Here is a 26,958-nt window from a genome sequence, read left to right on the forward strand (position 1 = left end):
AGAGAGAGCGTATGCACAATTGGGAGGGGGGCAGAGGAAGAGGGGGGACAGAGGTCTGCACTGGCAGCAGAGAGCCCAATGCAGGGCTCAAACTCATGAACCATGAGATCACGACCTGAGCCAAAGTCAGATGCTCAACTGACTGAGCCATCCAGGCACCACAGAAGAAGAAGAATTGTTTTTTTTTTTTTTTTTTTTAAAGAACAAGTCATGGGCACCTGGGTGGCTCAGTCAGTTGAATATCTGATTCTTTATTTCTGCTCAGGTCATGATCTTATGATTGTGAGATCAAGCCCCATGCCAGGCTCTGCACTGGGCGTGGAGCCTGATTGGCATTTTCTTTTTCTCTCTCTTTCCCTCTCCTGCTTTCTCTCTCTCTCTCTCTTTCAAGATAAATAAATAAACTTTTTAAAAAAGAACAAGTTGATGTCCATTTTATTATCAAAATTATATAGTTTTCTTGTTTCTTTCAATCCTTGAGACATAAATCTTTTTATCCTTATAAACTTCTTATGTTTGGGATAAGATATGTCTTATTCAGAAGCCCTGTAATTGCAATCTAATTTTATACTAGAGCCTCATTTAGGGTTGCAGTAAGCATTTCCATATAGGAATAGTCCCTGAGGATAGTTCTAGACATATTTCAACGGATGGAAAATGAAACTGTGTCATTAGTGTGTCATTACAAGGCATATCAAAGAGTGCCAAGTGACTTGATATTTTAAGTTAAATTATTTTTATTAGTTTGCTTAACAAATACTTTCTGAATAACTGACCAGATCAGATATCCATTTAACCTAATTTGGTTATTAAGGTAATTAAAATACTGTATCAACTTCTTTTTGATAAAATGTTTCAAGAAATAAGCTACCATGTCCATTTGCTACTAGCACTGGCTCAATTGAGTCTGATTTTCTTTGAGGTCTAAAACAAGCCATCATTTGAAGAGGTTCACTCACTCTGCAGTTACTTTGGAGCATATAGGTAGTAGCAGGTGAAGGCAGAGTGAGAATTTTTATTGGAAAACATGAACCTGCCCTGTGCTTTTGTCATGTTTACCAAATCCATACTAAGAACCTGGAAGTCCATGAAAGTGGTGATTACAACAGGGACCTCTCCTCACCACCCTTACCATGTCAGTAAATTGATCCACACAAGTTATCCTAACCAACTCAGGAGTTGCTGGGTCACTCAAGGTGAAGGTCTTGGTCAGCCCCCTTTCTTTATGGGCAGCAGTGACTGCATTCATATATGGTCAACAACACGGAGGGTTCCAAAACATTCCAGCCTCACCCAAACCCTGAAAGGAGAGAAAAGGCTGTCAGAAATGTCTGGTTCTCCTAGGACTAATTTGTGTACACCCCCCCCCCCACACACACACACACTCTCTTTCTCCATCTCTCAATTCACCTCTTCTGGCTTTATAATCCTCAGAGTAGAGTATGTCTGCGTTGCCAGAACTGAATTACCCTCACGCTGATTTGTGTATGGGGTCCTCCTCAAAGTAGCTCATGAAAATATCCCAGGACATCAGGATAGTGGGACAGCTAAAACCTCTGTTCCTCTGCCCAGGTAATGTCCTAAAGACCAAAGCCCTTGGTGCCCTCTAGAATATTCCAACTTGGGCTCCAGACCATTTATGTTTAACTCAAAACCCAAGTAAAACAACCACAATCTTTATGGCTAAGCCTGAAAGACTGAAGTGCTTGCCTCTGAAGTGTGAACTGTTGAAGTCCGCATGTGTGCTAACTTCCTTGGTGTGTGTTAGATGTTTCCGAATTAACCATGTGGTAACATTATATTTTGAATGATTCACCAACGCTTCTTTGTACTTATTTTTTTTTCTTTCTTTCTTCAAAGTAGTGTGGTCTGTGGTTTGTGTCCAGGCCCTTAGTGAGAGATGAGACAAAGGGTTCCAAGCAGATAAAGCCTATCTCAGGCTTTGGTTTTTACTCTGAAGCAAATGTGGAGGGAAAGGGATTGCTGGTAGAAGTAAGGAGGAGGGGGTGAGAGCAGAAAGGTCTTGTGTCCTATTTGGAGCAAACTGGCAGGGAGGTGGCTACACTCTAAAAGGCAGAATTGCACCCTATGTTAGGATGGTCTTTAGAGATTCTCCCAGTACAGAAGAATAGATAGAGGCCCTTCAGACAGGAACTCTTGCCTTCCTCCCAATCTTGACCTATATTCAAAAAAGAGAGGCAATTTCCTAGAAAACCTAAGGTTCATCTGCCATCTTTCTGGCTAGATGTGGGCTCAAAACAGAACTTAAGTTGGGGAAGTTGTGTTTTTTGTGCACTTGCATTCAAGAGCTCTCACCATAGGTCTTTATGGGTCAGTTGAAGCCCATATGGTCCAGGGAATGTAGAGTCAATACCTCTTGTATTAGCAGCTATTAATAGCTCAGAGCAAATAGTGAGAAACTTGTTTGAAAGCCTATTCTGATTTGGGGAGAGTGTGGAAAGAGGCAGATAAACAAGAAAAAATTGAGTCTGGAGGACATGTGAGAAGGGTAAAGAAAAGAAAGTTCTGGGTGGGTGAAATTTGCCAACAATTTCAGTTTTATCTTGTGGTGGCCCTTAACCTAATGACCCATGATGCTTGGTTCTTCCTTGACCTTTCTTGTTTGATTACATTTGTTTCATGATCTCAAGACTGAGCACCACTCTGCCATGAATTGGCTTTTCTTTTCCCTTCTCCTTTTCAATTCAAAGGAATAAGCAAATTAAGGGAGCTGTTTCATTATTTCTTGAAAGAGTAGGTTGTTATAGACTGAACTATGCTCTCTCAAAATTCATATCCTCAAGTCCTAACCCCTAGTACCTATGAATGTGACCATATTTGGAGATAAGGTCTTTAAATAGGGGTCTTTAAGGTGTGCCCAAATCCAATATCACTAGTGTCTTTATAAGGAAAGGAAATTAGGACACACAGAGAGAGACATCAGACATATGCACACAGAGGGGATGACCATGGGAGGGCACAGTGAGCTGGCTGTCTGCAAGCCAAAGAGAGGCCCGAGAAGAAATCAAACCTTGATCTCAGACTTCTAGTCTCCAGAACTGAGAAAATATATCTCTGTTGCTAAAGTCACCCAGTGTGTGGTAGTTTGTTATGGTAGCTCTACAAACTCACATAGAGGTCTTGATTTCTTACCTTGGTTGGTTAAATGACGGTGGGATTTCGGAAGTGCACCAAAGTGACACAGAGCTCTTCTGGTATATCAGTGACAGTAGGGATTTTGTAGTCATCTGGACTCTGAGAATAAAGCACACCTTCTGGGAAATATTTCAGTTCTTCTATGGTATATGATCTCATGGCTTGGATAAATTCTCTTTCAATGTATAGGCAAAAATTTCACAGTTTATAAGTATATGATACTGACTGAATATATATTTCAATGTGACTGAAAATGGAGCTCCAAACCATAGTGAGTCATTCTTGACAGCCTAGCGTGGATTTTATGAAGGGTTCTTCAGGGTCTGGTGTTTGCCATCCTACCTGGCCTCATCCCTAGTTCTTGCCCAGGTGCCCCACACTCCAGGTACCCGACACTTGTCAAGTTCCAGGTAATTATCAAGCCTACTAGATTTCACTCAGATCGCCAAGTCTTTGTTTCGTTTTTTTGTTTTTGTTTTTAATGTTTATTTATTTTTGAGAGAGAGAGTGAGAGACAGAGCATGAGCAGGGGAGGGGCAGAGAGACACAGAATCCAAAGCAGGCTCCAGGCTCTGAGCTGTCAGCACAGAGTCCAACATGGACCTTGGGTTCACAAACCGTGAGATTATGACTTGAGCTGAAGTCAGATGCTTAACTGACTGGGCCACCCAGGCGCCTCCAGAGCTCCAAGTCTTTGTAAATGCAGTTTCTCCTGACTCTCTTCACTGCTCCTTACCTCAGCTTGTCTTCCTGGAGAACTGCTTTTCATCCTCCAAGTTCCTGCCTATTTGGAGCATGTGGATCCTCCTACCACTTCCTGGTTGGATTTAGGAAGCACTTCCTTGAGGCTCACTGAGTCTTGAACACATTCCCCCATCATGGTGGCTCTCAGAGGGCATTTTTCTTGTTCACCTCTCTCCTCTTGCTCTCTCTCACATTTATAAACATTCTGAGGCCTTGACCTTCTTGTATTCTGTTATTAGCATGTGGCCTGGTACATAGATTCTTAATAAATATCTGTTGAGTTAGATGAGAATTAGGTAACATTAAAGGAACATGAACCAGAAAAGTGGAACACTATTAAGTTATAATATATGGATTCTTCTCTTTATAAAATACTATGAAGAGTAGATAAATGTTAAACAAGATGTGATGAAAAAATCTTTTATCAAATTAAATATTTTTTATTAAAAGCCATTTTGAGTTCTATTTACAAACTGTTATGCTCTAAGGGGTGTCTGCCTGGAGGTTAAAAAATTGAACGAGAGTTACTGTTCACATTTTATTGAAATGTAAAATTAAGGAATAAGGCACACAAATTTAAAAACTGTATTTGGATATTTCCAAATGTTTGTCCCTAAAGGAAAATATCAAAGTCCAGGAGATGCAGTCTAACACACTTCTAGTTTTGTTTCCTTTTCCAATGGGACAAATGTAGGGTTTTTCTGTCATGACATCTCCCTTTCTGCCTTTGCTTAAACAATAAAGAGGCAAGAATGAGCTGGGAGGAGGTAGAAGAAAGGGAAGGGGAGGCGACGACTGGATGAGCCATGCGAGGGTCTCAAACTTTAAAGGCTTTGGATGAATTTCAGGTGTAGGTTAAATGTGCAGATTCTGTCCTAGCCAGTTAGGATGGAACAAGTATAAGCCTGGGCTTAATTCCTGCACAGGAATGTTTCCCATAAACACTTATAAGTACTTCTATTGCAGGGTCTGAGGACCACATTTTGAGAAGCACAGAGGGATCAATAAAACTATTAGACCTTATAAAGCCCAATGGCCAATCCAGGTAAGCAAGTCTCTCAGGACTTAGGATGCTGGGAAGCTGTTGGCAGATGAAAGCACCATGTGTCTGTCAAGTGCGACACCAAGCTGCTCAACCTCTCCAGCATGCTGCTCGGGTGAACACTGTGGGCTGGCTGCCTTGCCTTGCCTCACCTTGGGGCAGTTGGCAGGTCTAGGGTGGGCTGATGTGGCTGGTCCACTGGCCCCACTTTCAGTAGCAAGGCTAGAAAAAAACAAAGCTCCATTAGTAGCTGGAAAGGTTTTAACTCAAAGTTTAAAAAGACTTGGGTGCAGTGGGGAGCCTGGGTGGCTTAGTCTGTTAAGCACCTGGCTTTGGCTCGGGTCATGATCTCATGGACCATGAGCTTGAGCCCCACGTCAGGCTCTGTGTTGACAGCTTGGAGCCTGGAGCCTCCTTAGGATTCTGTGTCTCCATCTCTCTCTTTGCCCCTCCCCAGCTCATGCTCTGTCTCAAAAATAAACAAACATTAAAAAAAAGACTTTGGGTGCATTAATTTTATTATTTATGCGATCAAAATCAGAGTTAAATTCAACAGGAAGCAAAAAAACTGTGCTTAAGCATTTCTTTTTCTTTTATATTTCCCTAAATTGCACAGTCTGTATAAATTTAATATTAATATGAATACTAATATAACTTTATGTACTTATATAGTGTTTCCTAAGTATGAACATATTAATATTCATGAAGAAAAATTAGAAGGCACAGAGAGTTATAAAGGAGAAGTCATACATACTCCTGCCATACAAAGACAATGATTGTTAACTTTTTTTTGAATTTTCTTCCAATATTTTATCTATTTGTGTGTGTGTGTTATATAATCTACATTGTAGAATACTTGCACCTGCTTTAAACAATATTTGGAGGATTCTTGGAAATAATATTCTGAATGGAACTGACCAGAAGTTCCTATGGTCATGGGGTGGTCTTGGTATCACACACCTGTCCAATGCCCAGGGCTGGGTTCATGCTGAAAGCAGCATCCATGTCAATGTCAGTCCTAAGGAGCTATTCCAAGAGACAATATATAATGGAAAAATATTATTTATTTAAAATAGATCTTTACTAAAATTTTATATGTGTTCCTAGTTCTTCCACTGGGAGGATCAAGTTGATTATTATGTACACATAGAAAACATGTCAACGTTTGTGTTTACACTATCCAGATGGTGAACACAAATGTTGCTCTTTACCTTATGAGCCCCAGTCAGACAGTCGGCTTCAACTTCAGAACAGGATGCTCCATAAACAGAATGTGGATAGGCATCACCTTCCTCCTTCTCCCAGTCCATACCTGTGTGGTAGCCTCTGAGAAGAGAAATCAGCAGTGAAAAGAAAAGGCTCTTTCCCCATGAGTGGTCTCATTGCCCCCTGGACTGTGGGGCCTGGAGATGGACAGAGCACTTACCCCATGGTTGAAGGCCTCCCTTCCCTTCTTTGGCAAGGGGGATGTGTGACCAGAGTTCTAAGAGTAGCACCGCAGACACAGGGTGAAGGTCCATCAGTGTATGACCCCTCCCCTCCAGCACATGGTTACTGGAACTGGTCAGAGTGTGTGTAGATAGCTATGGTGTCCCTCCTGGTCAGCAAACAGCTGTGGCCCCAAGGAGTCCCCGGGCCTCCCTGCCATGACCCATGACTAAGGTTAACAGTGGGCATAGCAGAGCTCCTGTGCTCTCTGGGCATCTGTTCAGGTTTATGAGTGAGCACCATCTCTGCCCAGGTGTAATCTAAACCAAAGTAAAAATGTCTTTTACTTGAAATATCCAGTAGTCAAGAGATTGATGGATTCTTCTAAGGCTTTTGCAATCTGGAAGACATGATTAGTTATGAAGAAATACAAGCTTAGGGAAAATAATGAAAAATACCTTGAATGCTGGGCTTGCCTCCTCTTGTTTAGAACAAGCTTCCTACCCACATTTACTTATGCCTTTTATAAGCCATAGGTCATGTTTTTCAAGAGAGATGCTTAAGGGCAGCTGCTAGCTGTGCTCTGAGGCCCTCTATTTTTTTAGGTTGCACAGTATAAAGTTTGTTATTTTAATTTTTTTTTTCCACGTTTATTTATTTTTGGGACAGAGAGAGACAGAGCATGAACGGGGGAGGGGCAGAGAGAGAGGGAGACACAGAATCGGAAACAGGCTCCAGGCTCTGAGCCATCAGCCCAGAGCCCGACGCGGGGCTCGAACTCACGGACCGTGAGATCGTGACCTGGCTGAAGTCGGATGCTTAACCGACTGCGCCACCCAGGCGCCCCTAAAGTTTGTTATTTTAAAACCCTTTTTAGCTTTGTAAATTAAGGAGGGGGCTAGACCACATTCATGTACTTTTTACATAAGTATCTACACAGATAAGTATATATACACACACATGTTTATATGTGTATGTGTGTGTGCATATAGATGTATGTACTTTTACTCTGCTTTTTCTCCCCCAAATTATTTGGCTGGGTGTCTCAGTATATTGTGTCAGCTTTCCTACTGGAGTAACCTGAGTAGGGCTGGAAATAATAATACTAATTGTAAAAATAATAATAATTATTATTAAAAATAGAGTAATCCTTTTTAAAAAATATTTTTATTTATTTTTGGAGAGAGAGCATGAGCAGGGGAGGGGCAGAGAGAGACGGAGACACAGAATCTGAAGCAGGCTCCAGGCTCTGAGCTGTCAGCACACAGCCCAACACGGGACTCAAACCCATGAACCATAAGATCATGACCTGAGCTGAAGCTGGATGCTTAACTAACTGAGCCACCTAAGTGCCCCCAAAGTAGAGTAATCCTTTCATAGTAGGACTGCTATTATCTCTGCTGCTCTGGGGAGAAAACCAAGGTCCTGAGGCACTGTGGGGGAAACTTGTCTACTAAAGCTAGTAGTGACAGATCAGGGACAGCAACCCTAAGTTGTGTTTTACTTTACAGCCCCTACTGTTATCATGTTCTGAAATAAACTCAAGTTTCCATGAATACAGACATTGGTTTTGCTCTTTGGAAAGGCAGAAGTAAATGTTAATAAATGCTTTGTTTCTTGAATGGGCACCACTGATCAGCCCATGCACTGAGGGCCATCACCCATCTGCATGTATCTGTCTTTTCCTGCAAGGATAATAAAGAGAACATTCACTCACTCCTCCCATCTTCCTGCAGGGTTTTTCCTGATGATTGGCTAAAGACGGGCCATAAGAATTTGGCAGGCATTCTAAAAGTAAATATTTGAAATGACATCAGAAAAAGAAGGCACAGGAAACAGCAAAATGTTAAATATTTAAATCAATTCTAATGTAGTCTCTCAGTTTTGTGAACCTGCTTCCTAATCCTCTAGGCAGGGTTTCTTAAAGTTGAGTAATGTATGGAACCCCTTTGAGGAAACAAATATGCCTGTGGATCTCACAGTGTTGATGTCAATTATTTTTATTATAATGTTGTTTTAATATATGCTAACATAAAGCTAGGTAGCATCTCCTTAGAGTTATAGCTCTTTTATACCTTCAAAGCAAAAATAAAATGATGAAGCAGACAAACTAATCTTTATACCAATAAAATTCAAATAACAACATTAATTTAGTTGGTTGATGATGTTTCTCTGAAGCTAAATGCTGCTTGGAATGTGGAAAAAGCCTTTATTGCTCTAGCCCACATATGTTGAAGTTAAGTGTGCCTACTGTGTGCCAGTCAACAGATCAATTTCCTGTCCATCCTTCTTCTTTAAAATGCCACTAAATTTTCATCTATGCTTTATACCTTGCCATCATCTGCTCTTCACTGGGCAAGAAAAAAACACCAATTACCTATGAAGCCCATCTCTGCTCTTTTTTTTTTTTTTAATTTTTAATGTTTTTTTATTTTTGGGAGAGAGACAGACAGAACGTGAGCAGGGAAGAGGCAGAGAGAGAGGGAAACACAGAATCTGAACTAGGCTCCAGGCTCTGAGCCATCAGCACAGACCCCGGCGCGGGGCTGGAACCCATGAACCACGAGATCATGACCCAAGCCAAAGTCAGACGCCTAACTGAGCCACCCAGGTGCCCCTCTGCCCTTTTCTTGTTGCCGTGACACAAAAGATAGTTCTTGGTCCCAAATGTGGGCAAAGAGATCTCATGGCAATACCCCACTTATAAAGTGGTCATTCTGATGATGTAAAATGTACTTTTAAAAATTTTTAAACATTACTAGTGAAATGAAAATAAGGAGGATTGAGGTGAAATCTCAGGCCCTTGAGATTATACCTGCTGACCCCTGATATCAGTGGGCCCCAAGTTGGCTTCCACCCTTACTTCAAATACAAATCTGTTCATGTCTGCCCTTACTTATTCATCTTAGCCTCAGAACACCTCTCATGTTCCCTCTTAGTTTCTGTTCCTTCTTTTCTATTATCCACTCTTTGGGAAATGGTTTCTGACTTCTCATGTGTTAGGGAGATCCTTGTTTTCATAAATCTATCTTTCTGGTTCATTCATCTTTCAATCACTGACTTTATTACAAATGGGTGCCTTCTAAAAGAGGGCCACATCCAAGGCAAACCGAAGTTACAGGGTTTCTGCCTGCTCAAATATCAGGTATTTGTCTCCTTATTGTGTCCTGACCTCATACTCCTACGCATAACTTTACAGTCAGCAGTCTGATAGTCTCCTAAGATAAGTGTCCCCTATTTAAGAGAGTGAGATATTGCAGAGAACAGTTTCATACTTTTGTGACCTCCTGAACTCCTTTCTTTGTATGGAGAATTCTCTCACCTTATATTCCTTGGTAGGGTCACCTTCCTCTATTAAAGCTCTAAATGCCAGATACAAATTTTTCCAGCTTTTTTTTTTTTTTTGCATTATAGAACATTTCAAAATACATAAAAGTACAGAGAATAGTGTACTAGCTCCCCTTATCCAGCTTCAACAATAAACATTTATACCCCAACCTCACCCCTCTGCTATTTTTCTTACCTCTTCTACTTTGCTCCCTTCTGCTCTCTCTGCTCCAGTTCCCCTGACCTGTTGTGGCTTCTCGAGCACAGTAAGATCTTTCTGCCTACAAATACCTGCATGGCTTCTTTCCTTGCTGCATTCAGGGCCAGGCTCAAGCACTTATTCATTGTCTGCTATGAGGTCAAGCTCTCTGTGTTTCACTCACTGCTATTCCCTAAGTGTTTGTAGCAGGACCTAGCATATGACAGGTCCTCAGTAAATGTTTAAGTCACTGTGGGATCAATAAAAGAGGTCACACAAATTTACGACTTTTCTTATGATGATTCTTCATTATAAAATATCAGAATATTTCTAAAAATATGTTGTTTCCTCTTTGTGTGTGTGTGTGTGTGTGTGTGTGTCCCTGCTTTATCAGTGCTTGAGATTATGCCTCATTATGTGTTGGGTGTCTCTCTGGCACCTGGGCCCGCAAGGTAACTAGAATGTGGATAAAAGATGAAAGATAGACTCAGTCACCTACATGTTTTAACCAAATTAGAACTTCCCAGAGTGTTTCTCTTGGGTGCTAATTCTATAGTATATTAAGAGGGGTTTTATTAATTAAAATGTTTTCATGGTTAAGTAAGCTTGGCAAAAACAGTGAAACAAAGTTAAAGAGGTTTCTTTGCTGTGGGGCTTGTCAGAGCCTTTATTATGCCAATATGCATCATAAGCCTCTATGAGTGGGATGTAGTATGTAATATTTTCCAAACTTCTTGGCTATAGAATCCTTTTTTTCCCCCACTGAGAACGTCATGGGATCACTGTTCCAAGGAACATACTTTGGGAATCCATGGTTCACATGATATATGGGCATATACAACAGGCTGAAATTTTCTCTTTTCATCTAGGTGTTTGTCTTTGTGGGTGACTAATGGTTAATCAGTGGTTTTCTGGACATTGGAGGGCGGGGAGGAGAGAGGTGGTGGTGGCGGCTTTGTTGCATGATTTGTAAGCCACCCAATGATTCTATGAGATGGGTGGTATTTGGGTGAAGTTTTGCAGAGAGGAAACTGATCCTTAGAGAGGTTAAAAGACAGGCCAAGCCCTACCTGGAATTAGGATGTCCTACTAGTGATGGGATTACTCTGTACTTCTCTGGTGTGCTGGGGTAAGAGCAGGGAGGGACACTCTCACCTAAGACAAAAGGAGGTTGCTGAAGGTACAGCAGAACATTAATTATGAAAAACAGCCCAGGACATCAGAAAAAGCACCAAATGGGAGCCTAAGAAAACTGGACTTGGAGTCTTGGCTCTGTAGGTAATTAGCTAAGTGATCTGGAACCAGCCACATGACTTCTCTTGGACTCAGTTTCATCTTCCATAAAAGAAGGGTGAGGACAAGGTCTCTTCCAGCACTGTCACCAAGGGACTGATAAATGAAAGAGAAGTCACCTGTACAGCCTTCCCATTGATGTCTATTCCCATGGATGTCACTGTGAAGATAGGATTGGGCACCATGCTGGTGCGTGCTTCAGACAGATGTATCTATGACTGGGGGATGTCTAGTTCTTGACCAGCCACCTGCCAGAGGTAGAAGAAAAATATTGTTTATTTCATTGGTTTTAAGTCCCCCCCCCCATTAAAAACCTTTAATTCCTTTTTGAACTGAATATAAGACCTGAGTATCCTATCGGGACAAGCATTTAAGACAGCATCTTGGGTTTTATATGCAGGTTATGAGTTTGAAGATTTTAAATGGCACTGTAAAAGATATGCTGCTTTTCAGGGACATGTGGCCAACCAAAGAATCTTTTTGTACTTTTATACCACTTTCATAGGAACCATGTGGCACTATGGTCACTCTGGGACATCTTGCTTAGTATGACACACGCAGGCAAGGTTGAGGTCCGGATCTTACTGTTTCACTTTCATCTTCTTGTGACTTACAGACAATTTAGCAGACTATGTTTCTTTTGTGGGACATTTTGCAGGCATAAGGATTTTGTTGTAAAGAAGCAGTATATGTTCAAAGAAGGCCCTGTGGATTTTTGTAATTTCCCAATTCTGAGCACACTATTAAATAATATTTTTTTTAAAGAAAGTATTTTCTCCCTATTTCTCATTTGGGAGACAAGCTTTGTCTCTCCACTCCCTGCCACCCCACCAATGGCTCCCACATTTTTGATTCAATATTCAACAAATTCTTATTTAAAAGAAAAAAAGAAGGGGAAATTTCCTACTGCAAATAATCTCTTACTCTTTAAACAGTATTAGAAATATTTCTTTGAATTAGTACATGGAGGCCAGTCATGTGGAATTCTTAAGTAGAATGTGAATTCTACAAACATAATCTCTCATCCTATTAAACACATACATTTCGAATTGAAGATCTGAATTAACATAGCATTCCTTTGAGCAGGTGCCATAAAGCTGGAAAGTATTCTTTCTTTGAAAACTGGCATCACATTTTTCAGAAGACCTTTTGTATGCAGGAAGAATATATCACATATTTCCTCAATTCTAACACCCAGTCCTTCGCTTTGCAGTTCCGCATTGCTGAAATCAAGATGAGTCTTATAATTGATCTGTGCATTTAAAATGATGGTATTTCTCCTGCTCAACAAAGAACACAGTTGCTAGGCTGACGGTAAGGTGCTACAGTTCTCTATAGTGGAGAGGATGGGCACTAATCTTACCTGAATCATTTTGGTGTGATGGCCTTGTCCCATTTCACAGCCACCATGAGTCACCAGGACAGAGTCATCAAAACAGATGTGGATTAGAGTGGCAGCCTGGGGGAAATAGCTGCACCAGTTTGGAAACTGATATGGCCAAATGTTGCTGAAAGTTTAGCTGAGGTTACCAGATGAACAGTTTTGCTTTATTGACCCAATGTTTCACTGTTCATACTGGAAAAGAAAGCCATTATAGGTGACAACAGACAACCCCTTTCAATAACTCCCACACTTAAAAACCATAAATGTTGATGTATGAATGGTAGCTCATCTCCCCTCCAACCAGTCTCCTGCATACTGGAGGCCTTGTGTAATTGATTTAGGCCTCTGCAAAGCCCCAACTTGCACAATAGTCTATTATTCTTCCCTTGTAGGACATGAAAATTAATTTTAGAGCAAATAGAACTTGTATAAGTAATTTCCAGGCACAAATTGTCTTGGATACTAGAAGAGTTGGAAGATATTGAGATGTTTTAATGGTTTCCAAATGCTGCTGACCCTCAGGATCAGGGTAGGGAAAAAGTATGGGTCCCATTCTGGAAATTCCAACTCAGTAGAAGATTGGAGGAAGGGCCTAAGTATCCATTTTTTAAGCTCCCAGGTGATTTTGGTGCTTGGTCAGTTTTGGGATCCATTGATTTAGTCAAAATTCTTCACTTTGCACATGGGGCAATAGAAGCCTAGGGAGGAGGAGAATGGCCAGACTCACATGCCTAGTTGGTAATAGAGTCAAGACTGGAACCCATAACTCTTAGCTTGAGTCCAGTGTTCTCCACACCTATGCCAGGCTGGCTCCTTCAAACTAACAGCTGTTGTCTTTCTCTGGGGCTGGCTGCTCTAGTGGAAGAATCCATAGTCTAGGGACCAGCCATAGGAGGGAGGAGGCTGGACTATGTTGCTGTATTGGGTGGTTCTGCAAGTCACTGTATTTTTTCTTTACAGAAATCCCTCTCATATGCTGGTGCACATGGCCCAGCATCCTGCATGGGCTTCCTTGGGACCTCTACCCCCTGTGTTGATGCCTGTGTCCCTGCTATGAAGCATAGAAAATATCAACTAATTTACCTATGCTAGTTTCCTGAGTCTGCAACTGTATTCTCAGAACTGTCAAGTTCTCTCCAAGAACTTTTAAACTTTCTATTTTCACCTTATGGTAATTTAACAAGAGTAATGGATAACCAGATACCAGCGAGTATTGCCACATGCTTTCAGAGCCCATGTTAGATTTTATGGTGATGACTGTATAAGCACCAAGTAGGACTACTTTAATAATGGGGTATATTAGAGATGATAAGAGGTGGGACAGTGAGTCATCACACCATACAGAGGCATTTGGGATAAAGACTTCAAAATGCCTTGTGCAGCAGCAGCCAGAACTACCATCATTTTATGAGTGAGGATGTAGTTTTAAAGAAGCAACATCATCTACTACATTAAGTTAACATTACTATTTTCTTACTGGCATTTATGATACTATTTTTAGGTAATTTCCAATGTTGTTTGTATTTCATAAGGGCCTAAGAGCTATAAGAAGTTTATTCCTTGCTTTGAGTTTATACACAGATAAATAATATTAAAATAAATAATTTAAGTGGTCATTGAGAATCTACAAAAATTTTTTCCTTTAAAGGGGGTCTGCATATTATTCTGACTTGAGAAACGCTACCTGGGGGAAACAGCACCTACTCCCAGAAGTGCAGCCTTCGCCTCCTGGCCTTCTCCTCTCTCCCTCTCATTTTGGTTTTTGCCTTGTTAGTGGACCCCAAGGGAGAGTGTGCACAGAAGATAACTGGGTAAGAGACAGCTTGGCCACACCTCATTCACACCATGAAGGAGGCCTCCCATCTTCCTTCCTTGGCATGGGTTGGTTAAGGGGACATTTCAGAGATTGATGGGGATGGAAGTAAAAAAAATAGAAGAATCAGAAACAGAACTCTATGAAAAACTGTTAAAGGTGAAACTAAAGAGAAGGCACAGCAGTCACTGAGCTTTAATATAGTAACTTCAAATTCCTGTGTGAATGGGGCAGGTCTGTCTGTTCTCTTGTGTTTCTTCAAATGACCCCACTGCTGCCACTAAGAATTTAGGAAGGACAGAAAGAGATCCCCTTATTTCCCCCAATTCTCTCATGGATTTGAAATTAGACCTCAAACCTCAATACTCATGTCTAGGGCTCTGCTCTAGGTCAGACCCCTTGAGCTGGACTTTATCTGCTCATCATTTTCGAGTCCCTGATAGTGTGTTGCACCAGATCTGCCCTGATACCTGTGGTCCCCAATGCTTGCCTAAATCCACTTTGTTTCCTGCTTTAGGAAACCTCCCCAGTTTCTTCTTTCTCCCCACAGGGGACCATCCCCAGTTGCATACAGTTGCCATTTTCAGACAGTCAGTCATGTGGAAAACTGTTTCTGGTGAGAAGAAGACACCTCTCTCAACCTCACCTGACTGTAGTCAGCCACAGGGACCCAGTGGTAAATTTTCTGGGGACCATGGCAAGCCTCCTCTTCTTCCAGTAGTTCTTTTTGTTAAATTCCTTCACAGTGAGTTCCCTACCATAGGATGAAGATTTCTCCAGACATTCTTTCCAACATCTTCACAAGGGCTCTGGATTAAATGTCTGCTTATAAGTTGTTTTGCTAATCCTTTTATACATGTTCATTTCTTTAACCTGAGAGACAATAACATGGATTTTAAGGGTATATGCTTACTCTATTACAAAGCATACATTTTTGTTATACACCTGATATGAAGAAAGTTTTTCTAAAAAATGGCTGTAAATATGCAAGTGCAAGTATACATGTATAAACATAACAATTATAACAATAATTATACTAACAGTAGAAACTACTGGTGAGCACTTCATATGTTCCATATCTCAATTAACTTCACCATAATCCTGAGAAATAGCAGGTACCAACTATTATGAGCCCTGTCACAAGTTTTGTTAGTGGTGAGACAAAATTTTGACTCAAAATTATTCTACTCACACACAACATTTCAAGTTCAAATTAGCTCCACAAAATCTTGAACTGTGGTAGAATGTTTGCATAAATGGCAATCATTCCATTCTCTGTATTCATGCCTTTAGGTGGTTTCACCCTGACTCTGGGATTGGCCATATGACTTGCTTGGGCCAAAGGGACAATACGTATTAACGCAGGCAGACACTTGAAAAGGGATTGTGCATTAGGGCTGGCCACATTCTTGCCACTCTTGGGAACTCTGTAACTACTACCATAAGAACTATTCTGGGTTAGTCTACTGGAGGATGAAACTCTGAAGTTGACATGATCCTTCCCAGCTGAGATCTCTCCTAGACGAATCAGCCCAGTGATCACCAGACATGTAGGTAAAGCTGTCTTAGACCATAAAGCTGCAGTGGAGCTGGCCCAGAAGAGCTACCCAGCTGACCTTCAGAACCAGAGGAAGTGCTTTCTGTTGTTTTAAGTCCATTACATTTTGTGGTTGACTTGTTAATATCAAAAGCTGATACGCAGTGTACTTTATTTCTTTGAATCTGTTTAGAAGCCAATGCTATATGTCAGTACTCAAGATATATTTGAACCAGTGATGTCAAAGTTTTGTTAGGGGGTTCTGACTTACTACCTCTTCAGGTGGTAAGTTATGCTGAGAAGCCACAGCAGTTATGTAAGCTACCACTATCACTGAGCCTTGGGGAAGCCAAATCCTCAAAGGCAGTGTTGGATGGCAAATTTGTTTTGCAAGACCTACCCTGGCACTGAAAATTACGAATATAATATGAATTTTCAGATTTCATCACAATGAACTTTGTTACCTGAATTAAAGCAAAACAAAACAAAACTTCTCATCTATCAAATATTCAAAACCACTTAACCAAATTTTATCTCTAACTAGAATTCTTCACAGAATTTATCTACTTTATATGATAAATATTCATATGAATAAAGTATGGCACATACAGCTCAACTGGTAACCTATGGAAAAGGCATATTTCTTACTGACTCAGATTCATAAGGAGTGCATCCGCTATTAATACTCACATCAGCAGCTTTGATCACACCATTGTTGATGAATCCAATCTGCAAAGTGATATCAGTAAAATCACCTTCTCAATACAACCATGCTTCTAAACAAACACATCTGATCACAGTTGTCAGTCTACCTAACTTATGAACATGATTTGATGTGACAGTTACTTGGAGGGACATGGAAGCTGATGCCCCATTTGACTAGGATTCCAGCAGAAAGTCTTCATCAGTTTTAGGCAGCATCCAAATACACCTTGCAAGTGGTGTGGAATTTGGTAATTGTCTTTACTGTTGGTTGGTTATCACTGAACAGTCTTTTAGGCATTTCCTAAAAGTTTTGATCTCACTCACTTTGTATTTTCCGAGGAATGGGTGGTGGCCACCAGTTATCAGCATGTCATCATCACACTCTAGAAAAGACCAATTGGGTGGCCAGCCCTAGGGGAAATGACTCTGTTAATATGCGGGATGCTTCATAAATTGTAGAAGCAAAGAGATGGGGGAAGGGGGCTTGAGATAATCAGGCTTAGTGGTTTTCAATGGGGGTAGTCACATGCTTTAAACAACAATTTAAAAGTTTGTGGGGACATTAAAATTCACAACAACAGGGGTGCCTGGGTGGCGCAGTCGGTTAAGCGTCCGACTTCAGCCAGGTCACGATCTCGCGGTCCGTGAGTTCAAGCCCCGCTTCAGGCTCTGGGCTGATGGCTCAGAGCCTGGAGCCTGTTTCCGATTCTGTGTCTCCCTCTCTCTCTGCCCCTCCCCCGTTCATGCTCTGTCTCTCTCTGTCCCAAAAATAAATAAACGTTGAAAAAAAAATTTAAAAAAAAATAAAAAAAAATAAAATTCACAACAACAACTAAAACACCCCATGCCTACTATTATTATTCTGGTTTAGTCATATCTAAGAATTTATATATCCAAATTATACATTATTTCGTTATAAGTTACTTTCCTTTAATTTTTTACACAACATTAAGGCATTGTGTGATTATTTTGCAGTTATGTGTATAAGCAGGTTATATTATTATGAACTTTACTTTGGGATATTAAAAGGGGCATTAAAACACCATAGGAGGATGTGAGGCTGGAAAGGTTGAGAACCAATGATTTGTTGAACTCAGCCTCCTTTGCATTCAGGCTCCTTGTTCATAGAATGCCCATTGAGGGCACCTCTGGCTTCTGAGGGGATACCCCCAGTGCCTGCAAACTTATAATTATAAGGCAACCTTTTCTATTGTTGCAAAGTGCCAATGAACTAAGGTGTTCACAGTTTTTCTTTCTGTAGTGGTAGCCTGGGACAAGTTAAGTTTGTCTTGAATATTTAGTGAAGTTTGGTAGTTACAAGGTTCACAAAAGTCATGGCTATTCCTGTGTCTGTTTATTCCATCTGCATGATGCAGAGGCTAAGTGAACATTCCTAGGAGCAGCAGACCCTAGTGTATTTCATGACAAAACATGTTCCCTGTAAGGTTAGGGTTTTGATCCTCCCTCTACTCAGATAATTTCAGCTTGATTTATTTTAATGATTTAAAACATAAACATTTTGGGGTGCCTGGGTGGCTCAGTCAGTTAAGCGGCCGACTTTGGCTCAGGTCATGATCTCATGGTCCGTGAGTTCGAGCCCCTCATCGGGCTCTGTGCTGACAGCTCAGAGCCTGGAACCTGTTTCAGATTCTGTGTCTCCTTCTCTCTGACTCCCCCCCGTTCATGCTCTGTCTCTCCTGTCTCAAAAATAAATAAAACGTTAAAATAAATAAATAAATAAATAAATAAATAAATAAATAAACATTTTAAAGAATTAAAGTCAATGAAAAAGTAATACATGTTACATCTGAGTCAAAACTTATAGTGATTACATCTATTTTACACAAAAATCTTATAAGACAGGTAGATTACTTTCACCAATTTGTGGGTGAGGAAACTGAGGGGGCTTGTCAAGGTGACCTTGTGAGTGAGTGGCAGTTCAAGAGCAGGGCTTGAACACAGATCTTCTGGCTCAGGTCCAGTGTTCTTCACCACATGCTAAACATACCCTTTGGAGATGAGAGTCTATGACCAGTGGGACAAAAGCAAGCCGTGGTACAGGACTAGAAGGACATGATGGCATTGGCACAGCCAGGACTGCTGACAGTCACAGCTGTTATGGTGACTCTTACTTGTTGGTGGACCATGGCACTGACAGCTCCTAGTGATGGGGTTTTGGAGTGGTGGGGTCTGGAGCTGATGGCCAAGAAATGATTTTTTAGACGTCTTTGATGCAAAAAAGTGATTTTATTAAAGCATGGGGACAAGACTGGGGTTGTGAAGAGTGATTGGTTATATACTATGGAGTTATGGGAGGTAAAGGCAAAAGAGAGGCCTCCAGAAAGACTTTCATATGCTAAAGAGGACTCAGAAGATACCGGAGGCCTTGCTAGTGTCAAGCTAAAGTTATTTTCCCTCTGGTAAGACAGTTAAGACTGTCTTAACATTAAGACAGTAGGGAGTTCTGGAGAAATGTTCTGCTCTGTATTTGCCTAAAGTATTTATAAATGGGCTGCAGGTTATAAGAAAATATAATTTTATCTACCATTTCCTTCTTAACTTAAAAAAAGTTTTTTTAGGGGCACCTGGGTGGCTCAGTCGGTTGAGCGACCAACTTCAGCTCAGGTCATGATCTCACAGCTCGTGAGTTTGAGCCCCGCGTCGGCCTATGTGCTGACAGCGTGGAGCCTGGAGCCTACTTCAGATTCTGTATCTCTCTCTCTCTTTCTGCCCCTAACCCACTCGCATTCTGTCTCTGTCTCCCTCAAAAGTAAATAAAACATTAAAAAAATTTTTTTTAATTTTTAATGTTTATTTACTTTTGAGAGAGTGAGAGAGAGACAGAGCACAAGTGTGGGAGGGGCAAAGAGAAAGGGAGACACAGAATCCAAACAGGCTCCAGGCTTTGAGCTGTCAGCACAGAGCCTGATGCTGGGCTTGAACCCACAGATCACGAGATCATGACCTGAACTGAAGTTGGATGCTTAACTGACTCAGCCACCTAAGTGCCCCCATTTCCTTCTTATCTTTGTTTCCCACATCACTATGGAGGGGAGGGTAATGTTGGGGCTCCAGGAAACTGAGTCTATAGGTTTCTGGAGATTAGGCTATTGATAAGATAGCCTTTTTCTTGTAATCTACTAAGACATTTGTAAACTGATGGAGACTCATGTCCTGCATGATTGTGATCTCTATCAGTTAACCATTTGTTTTCTCCTTTCCTTTGTTCTTAGGCAGCCAGGAGTGCCTGAGGAATGTCACACATAACCCTTGCCTTATGCTCCCTCATCACTAGCAGAGCAGGCTTGGTTACTCCAAGCACTCCTCCAGTTCTTTCCATGTGGCAGGTGATTCTACTCCTTGGAACGTTTAATGCTGCAGCCACAAATTCCTGCAAGAGGTTGAGTCCCCAAAGCCACATAAGTGCAATTTAATAGTTTTTTTCCTCACCCATGTACCATTATCTAGCCCTCTGCCTAGTCAAAGAAACTCAGTTATTTAGCACTTAGAATATTTACAAAGTTGTGCAACCATTACCATCATCTAATTTTAGAACATTTTAAGCATCCTCAAAGAAACCTGGATCTACCAAGCAGTGACTCCTTATCTTCCTCCAGTCCCCTAGTACTAGACAACTACTAATCTACTTTTTGTCTCCATAGATTTGCCTGTTTGGAACATTTCATATAAATGTAATCTTACAATATGTGGTCTTTTGTGGTCTGGCTTCTTTAACTTGGCATAATGTTGTCAAGGTTCATTCATGTTGTAGCATGGAATAGTACTCCATTCTTTTTTATGGCTGCATAATATTCCAAAGTAGAGATATACCATATTTTGCTTACCCATTCATCAATTGATGAATTTGGGTTGTTGTTTCTACTACATTTGGGTTGTTTCTACTTTTGGCTATTCGTGTATAAATTTTTGTGTGGACACATGCCTTTAATTCTCTTGGGTAGATACCTAGTTATGGAATTGTTGGGTTATGTAGTCACTATCTTTAACATCCTTAGAAACTGCCATGGTATTTTCCAAAAATGGCTGTGCCATTTTTCATGCCCACCAGCAATGTATGAAGATTTCAATTTCTCCACATCTTTATCAATAGTTATTACTGTCTTATGATTTATACTCATTCTAGTGTGTGTGAAGTTGTATCTCACTATAGTTTTGATTTGCATTTCTCTGGTGACTAAGGCTGTGAGCATCTTTTCACGTGCTTGTTAGTCATTCTTAGACCTTCTCTGTTTATACAAATCCTTTATTGGGACTGCTTTTGATACTGACCCAGGTTCTGGGCTGTGAGCTGTGACTGTCCTGTGCCCCAGTTACCCCTGGGAAATGCCTCATGAAGTTGACTAATCATACCTTAGAAGGTATTGTTGGTAGGCAGCAATGGTGACCTGGGACATACATGTTATCCATTTGGAGCCCAGAGCTACATACTCTCTGTCAAAAGAGACTTCAGAGGTGATCTTTATCATCTCCTTCAATTTATAGAAAAAGATATTGGTACTTGGCAGCTTGTGGGAGATCACATGGCTTTTTAGGGGCAAAGCCATAACTCCTCACTCCTATGCTGTTCCACGTTAAAACTTGTAACCACAGAGGCCCCAGTAACAACCCAGCTCAACATCAGTCCTCTCAGCCTTTCATTTTGCCTTGAATAGCAGCTTCCTCCTCTCATTGAGTCTATCCATCCCTTTAGGACCCCAAAGCACCAACTCACTCTGCTCCACCAGGAAGCCATCAGCTTTCCCCCTCAGGGATGCTCTTCATTACTCCTCCTCCCAGTATAAATATTTAAATATCCTCCTGTGCCAGGCACAATTCTAGGCCCAACAATTCCACATTTCAGAAGAGGGGAATTTCAGAGAATCCTTTACTTGCCTAGGTGCAGCCATGCCTTATATCTCAACCACTGGACTAGGATTGGAAATCATCTGCTATTGCACAGGAAATGCAATCACTTTACTGGTGCATCACTAATACATGAAAATATTCAGACAAAGAAGCAACACAAATGAACTACAAAGGGAGATTTAAATATAATACTAAGGCTTTGACCTCCCTGAGATTAGGTTTTTCACCATCAATTGTTATAAGGGTAAGATAAATCTTGCCCTAATTTTTTGGAAGGTAGCAAAATATTTTCCCTTTCAGGGAAATATTGCCCCATTTTTCTTCATTCTGGACTGTAGCTAATATCAAATACACAGAGCATCGGAGGCATAGAAGTGGAAGGAATCAAAAGTCCTCTAGAGCAGAGTGCCTGGTTGTCAGGACCTCACAGCCTACCGTCATCTGGAGTCTCATTTTCCAAAAATATCCGGTTACTTGCACATGGCTTGAAAACTGGGTTCCAAGCTGTAACGCCATTTCTTTATCTTCTTCTTTTGGGATAGCCAAGATAGTTTGCATTTCCATGTAAAAATTTTCCTGCCCTTCTATGTGGACCTCACCTGTAAGGCATAAACACAGGACAATGTTCAGTTGAAAGTCCCAGACTGGGGGATCTCAGTGATATTTGGTTTATGGGGAGCAAGTTGCTTTAGTTTGTGGAGAGCTGGACGTTGTATCATTTGGTTAAACCACTTTTTTCTTTATTTTTTTTAAATGTTTATTTATTTATTTTTGGAGAGAGGGAGAGGCAGAGAGAGAAAGGAAGAGAGAGAGAATCCCAAGCAGGTTCCATCCTCAGCATGGCCAAGCCTGACCCGGGGCTCAATCTCATGACCATGAGATTATGACCTGAGCAGATATCAAGAGTCAGATGCTTAAGCAGCTGAGCCACCCCGGTGCCCTTAAACTACTTTTTTCTAATTAATCTTCATTGTGCACAAATAGCTGTATGACCCTGGGTCATTCCCTTCCTCTCTCTTGGCCTCAGTTTCCTCATCTGTCAAGTGGGATGGTGAGATCCATGATGTGCTGGACTTGAGCATACAGACAAACCTGGCCACATATCCAGGCACTGTCATCTCTTTGTTCGGTGACTTTGGCCAAGGTATTAAACTGTCATTTCCTCCTCTGTAAAATCAGGGTGGAGGTGGGTTAATAATAATATGTACCTCAGTTAGGTGATATTAGAATTATTGAATCAAAGAAGATAAGTAGCTTGTAAAAGGACACAAAGATTTAAAATGGCAAAGCTGAGGGGGCGCCTGGGTGGCTCAGTCAGTCTTGCAGGTCATGCGTTTGAAGCTTGAGTCATGGGTTTCAGGCTCAGGTCATGGTCTTGCACTTCATGGGTTTGAGGCCTGAGTCAGGCTCAGGGTTGACAGTGCAGAGCCCAATTGGGACTCTCTTTCTTTCTCCCTCTCTCTCTGCCCCTTCCTGCCTCTCACTGTCTCTCTCAAAATAAATAAATAAACTTAAAAAAGAAAAGGCAAAGTTGAGGTTGTTTCTTTCCCTAAAACCAGCCAGCTCTTGCTGGTTTAGCTGATACTTTGGCTTGCCCAGTACATCCTTATCCTTACCATTTTGTAGGTTATACCAGAAGAGGCATTTGGCCCTAGTTTAAATACTTGGAAGGCATTTTTACTTTAAAATGAAATAAAGTACTAAATACTTCAGTATTTTCACTTTAAAACTAGCCAGTGTATGTCAACTGTAATTCAATTAAGAATAGCAACAACAACAAAAATTAGTCAAAAGATTCCTGTGCTGTTAAAATAAGTGAAGAGTTATTTTTGCCAGGAGTCAAAGGATTTCTTGAAATTATTTCTTGGGGCAACAAAATGTGAGTCATGCAAAATGGTCAAAAAAAAAAGCACTCTTCCAGATTTTAGCAAAAGACTAAAAGCTTATAGAACTCTCCATTCTAGTTATTTAGAAGAGGGTACTAGGTTCTGTGAAAATTACTATTTTCTTTTACCTAAGACCAATAGTAATTCTCTTAGGAAATAACTGTGCTTCTCAACCCTGGTTACACATTAGAGTCATCTGGGGAATGTTTAGATAAATACTGATGCTCTCATCCTGTACTCCAGTTCTGATTTCATTGGTCTGAGATGGGATTTTGGTATTGGTATTTAAAAAATATATATACTAACTAGGTCTTTGCCAGTGTAGTAAGTCAAAGCAGACAAACAAAGAAATAAATTATAGTATCAAGATTGGAAAAGGTAAATAAAACTGTCATGATATGTTTGTGTGTACAGAAAATTGAAGAGAATCTATAAGACTATTAAAACAGTAAGTGCATTTAGTAAAGTTCTTAGATATAAGGTCAGTATATAAAAGCTAATTGTGTTTTTATGTATTAGACACAAGCAAGTAGAAAATTAAATAAAAATATCATTTAAAACAGCATTATAAAACACCAAATACTAGGTATAAATATTAGAAAGGATGTGCAAGATCTCTATATAAAAACTGCAAAGTTACTGAGAGAAATTAAAGTAAATTTGAGTAAAAGGTGGTATCTATCATATTCATGGATTTAAATGTAATACTGTTAAGATTTTGAGTCTCTCAAGTTGATATTGTTTCAATGCAATACAAGTCAAAATCCCAGCAAGTTATTTTTAGTAAAAATTGATGAACTGATAAATGTATATGGAAATGCAAAGAACCTAAAACAGCTAAGGTCATATTGAGAAAGAAGTAGGAAAATGACATTATACTCTCAGATTTCAAGACTTACTATAGAGTTATAGCAAGTAAGACAGTGAGGTCTATTACAAATACAGATAAACAGATGAATGGAATATCAGTTCAGAAATAGAACAACACATATGTAGACACATGGAAAATAATAAAAGCTGCACTGCAATTCAATAAAGGAAAAAATAGTTTTAATAGATGGTGTTAGGTCAATTGGATATACACTTGAACAAAATTGAAACTTGACCCCTGCATCATGCCATATAGAAAAATTAATTTGAGATGGATCAGAGACCTAAACATCAAGGCTAAAGCATTTTATCAAGCTTCTAGGACAAAACAGAAAAATATCTTCATAACCTTTGGATAGGCAAGAATTTCTTCCTGGGCACAACAGCATTAACCATTAAGAAAAGACTGATAAATTGTACTTCATTAAAATCAAGAACTTTTGTTGATGAAAAAGAATTGTGAAGACAGTGAACATGCAATCCACAGGCTGGGAGAAGATATGTATGATACTTCTAATCAACAAAGAATTTACACCAAAAACATAGAAACTTTCTATTAATTTGTAAGTAAATCAATTACTTATTATATTACTAATTGCATTAAAAATATATATAATTACAGCAATATAATTATAATATTAATTTAATGATCACTTTTAGTTAATTAAAAAAACAGGCAAAAGGCTTGAACAAATATCTCATAAAAGAGAATATAAAAATGGTCAATACACATATGAGAAGGGTTCAGTATCAACAGTCATGAAAGAAATTTAATTGAATCCACAATGAGATACTACTTCATCAGATTAGATAAAACTAAAAAGACTGATAACAACAGAACAATGCAATTCTCATAATTGCTAATAAGAGTATAACTGGAATATTTTTTTTTCAATATTTGGCATTAACTACTAAAGGTAAACATATAAAAACACTATTATTTGGCATTTCTACTCCTGGGTATATTTCATTGGAAATGAGTGCTTATGTTCACAAAAAAATATGTATAAATTATAGAAATTTTATTAATAACATACTGAAGTTGAAAATAGCTCAGTAGTGCATCAGTAGTAGAATGGATAAATAAATTGTGGAATATTTATATAATGGAATACTCCTGTACAATGAAGAAGAACTACTACCGATCTATGCAACAACATGGATGAATTTTCCACACTCAATGTTGAATAAAAGAAGTAGGCACAAAGAAAGTTATATTATAAGATTTCATTAATATGAGGTTCAGAAGAGGTAAAACTTTGGAAGGGTTACTGACTGAGAAGGAGCAAGAGGAAGCTTTCTGGGGGTGCTGGAAGTGTTCTAAATATGTTTTTATTAAGAAACGATGCTGAATTTTGTCAAATGCTTTTTCTGCATCTATTGACAGGAGCATATGGTTCTTATCCTTTCTTTTATTAATGTGGTGTATCACATTGATTGATTTGCAAATATTGAACCAGCCCTGCAGCCCAGGAATGAATCCCACTTGATCATGGTGAATGATTCTTTTTATATGCTGTTGAATTCGATTTGCTAGTATCTTGTTAAGAATTTCTACATCCATGTTCATCAGGGATATTGGCCTGTAATTCTCCTTTTTTGTGGGGTCTACATCTGGTTTGGGAATCAAGGTAATGCTGGTTTCATAGAATGAGTATGGAAGTTTTCCTTCTGTTTCTATTTTTTGGAATACCTTGAGAAGGATATGTATTAATTCCACTTTAAATGTCTGGTAGAATTCCCCAGGGAAGCCATCTGGCCCAGTACTCTTATTTGTTGGGAGATTTTTGATAACTGATTGAATTTCTTCACTAATTATGGGTGTGTTCAAATTTTCTATTTCTTCCCATTTGAGTTTTGGTAGTGTGTGGGTGTCTAGGAATTTGCTCATTTCTTCCAGGTTGTCCAGTTTGCTGGCGTATAATTTTTCATAGTATTCTCTGATAATTGCTTGTATTTCTGGGGGATTGGTTGTGATAAATCCATTTTCATTCATGATTTTATATATTTGGGTCCTCTCTCTTTTCTTTTTGAGAAGTCTGGCTAGGAGTTTATCAATTTTGTTTATTTTTTCAAAAAACCAACTCGTAGTTTCATTAATCTGTTCTACTACTGTTTTTTTGGATTCTATATTGTTTATTTCTGCTCTGATATTTATTATTTCTCTTCTTCTGCTGGCTTTGCGGTTTCTTTGTTGTTCTGCTTCTAGTTGCTTTAGGTGTGCTTTTAGATTTTGTATTTGGGATTTTTCTTGTTTCTTGAGATAGGCCTGGATTGCAATGTATTTACCTCTTAGGGCTGCCTTTGCTGCATCCCAAAGGGTTTGGATTGTTGTTTTTTCATTTTCATTTGTTTCCATATATTTTTAAATTTCTTCTTTAATTGCCTGATTGACTCATCCATTCTTTAGTAGGATGTTCTTTAACCTCCATGTGTTTGAAGGTTTTCCAAACTTTTTCCTGTGGTTGATTTCAAGGTTCATAGCATTGTGATCCAAAGTGTGCATGGTATGATATCAATTCTTTTACATTTATTGTGGGCTGTTTTGTGACCCGGTATGTGATCTATCTTGGAGAATGTTCCATGTGCACTTGAGAAGAATGTGTATTCTGCTGCTTTAGGATGAAAAGATCTAAATATACCTGTCAAGTCCATCTGGTCCAGTGTATCATTCAGGGCCATTGTTTCTTTATTGATTTTCTGTCTGG

The 26,958-nt window shown here is 39.8% G+C and overlaps 1 pseudogene; it reads right to left on the bottom strand.

Moving 5' to 3' along the window:
* LOC124514164 (aldehyde oxidase 4-like) overlaps positions 1-26,958 on the bottom strand; it is a 68,384-nt pseudogene that overhangs the window by 172 nt on the left and 41,254 nt on the right.

Source organism: Lynx rufus, unplaced genomic scaffold (assembly GCF_022079265.1).
Source record: "Lynx rufus isolate CCGP_SWC_20201006 ecotype Redwood Valley unplaced genomic scaffold, mLynRuf1.p SCAF_2, whole genome shotgun sequence".
NCBI classification, from domain to species: domain Eukaryota; kingdom Metazoa; phylum Chordata; class Mammalia; order Carnivora; family Felidae; genus Lynx; species Lynx rufus.